Source organism: Mustelus asterias, chromosome 5, assembly GCF_964213995.1.
Source record: "Mustelus asterias chromosome 5, sMusAst1.hap1.1, whole genome shotgun sequence".
Classification (NCBI taxonomy): Eukaryota; Metazoa; Chordata; class Chondrichthyes; order Carcharhiniformes; family Triakidae; genus Mustelus; species Mustelus asterias.
This window is the reverse complement of record NC_135805.1, coordinates 105,555,303-105,556,969: the sequence shown is the minus strand read 5'-3', so window position 1 is coordinate 105,556,969 and position 1,667 is coordinate 105,555,303.

Sequence of the window (1,667 nt, the reverse complement as noted above, 5' to 3'; positions counted from 1 at the left end):
TTTAAATAAAGATTTAGCTGAAAATATAACTTTTTTCTTTGAGTGCCGTATAAACAAAATTAAATTGGGAAAATATAAATAAATTATGTCCCACATATAAGGAATATTAGACCGGAATCAACTGCATGCCACAAATTTGTTTGTTCTCTATATACACAGTTCTTGAAAGTGCATCTGCAGCACTTAGGGGCTGTGTAACTGCAAAATAGAAATGCCTCACAGCCCAACACCACACTTCTCAAATTTGATTTTTATTAGTTTGATAGGAGGAATGATTTGGCTGGTATTAATTCAATCTGTTATCCTGTCCACAGTTTCTCTAGTTTGGCACACCAGCCTATGTGTAAAGCCTGGCAACAATATAATGGAGAATGTGATTTATCACTTTGGACAATCCATCATGTTGTGCCACATTCCAACAATAGCAACCCACTAATAAACATTGCTGATGGCAGGATGGTGACTTAGTTTTGTGTCTGTAAAGACTAGTAATGAGTCTTTGACTGGTCTGGATGCTGATTAAAATACCATGGAATCAATGTTCAGAGCTTTTGTATCTCTGCAATACTATTTTGTGTTGTCTTCCACCTCAGATTGCCTCTGCAGAGGCTTGTACAGGTAATTGAATTCATAAGGAGCATTCAGTGGGTCACAAGAAACTCCTGCAGCAGTGGCTTGATGTTCTCAGCAAATGCTGCAAGTAATTTTGCTTACTGTCAGACTGAAATTTTATAAATTGATCTATGAGCTACCTTGTTTGCACAAAATATTGTATTAAAAAAAGAAAATCTTTAAATTTAGCAAGTTTTGTTGGCTGCAACTAGCACCACTTTCTATTGTCATGTATATTAACAACCTCGCAATAGCTGGCCATTTAATCTCTTGCGTCTGCTCTGTCACTCAATTGGATCAAAACAATATAGCTGCCTTGCTTCCATATTTCTTAATATCCTTATCTCCCATTCTTAACATTTTTCTTGAAGAGAAAAATTAAATGAATAATTGCATTCCTGACAATTTTTTTCCTTCCTTGACTGGAAAGTAATGATTTGTATCTCTCAAGTTGCATCCACAAGATTAAACTGGTCCCACTTTGACACTGATTGATAATCTCACAACTAGAGGCTGCAAGAAGGTAGTTTTGGAAAATGAAAAATGCCATAACCAACATCCATCGGCAGCCTTTTATAAGTTCACATACACAACACTAACTGGGGGTAGGGGTGGAGGTGGGGGTGGGGGGGGGGGGGGGGGGTGGGTGGTGGCGCTCTCCTCAACAGTCAACTTTGTAGCACCTACAAAATCAACCAAGTAGATGAGATTGGATCACCTTTTCCAAAACCCTTGCTGATAATCCTTAATCGTACCTGTTCTTTCACAATATTCCTATAATGCATCCCTAATTATCCCCTTTGATTTTGTTTATTTGGTTGGACAGAAAAAGATGTCCCTGATGTGTCCTAACAACAAAAGATGTCTCTAATTATCCCCTCTAGCAACTTGCCTATAATTAATGAGACCATAATTTTCTGATTCTAATTTGCATCCCTTTTTAAATATAGGCACCATGTGGATCTTTTTCGTGTACCTGCCAGACCTCAAAAAGCAACTAAAGATCTACACACAGAAGAATCAGTAACCAGATTTAAAGCATTTGGCAAAAGACC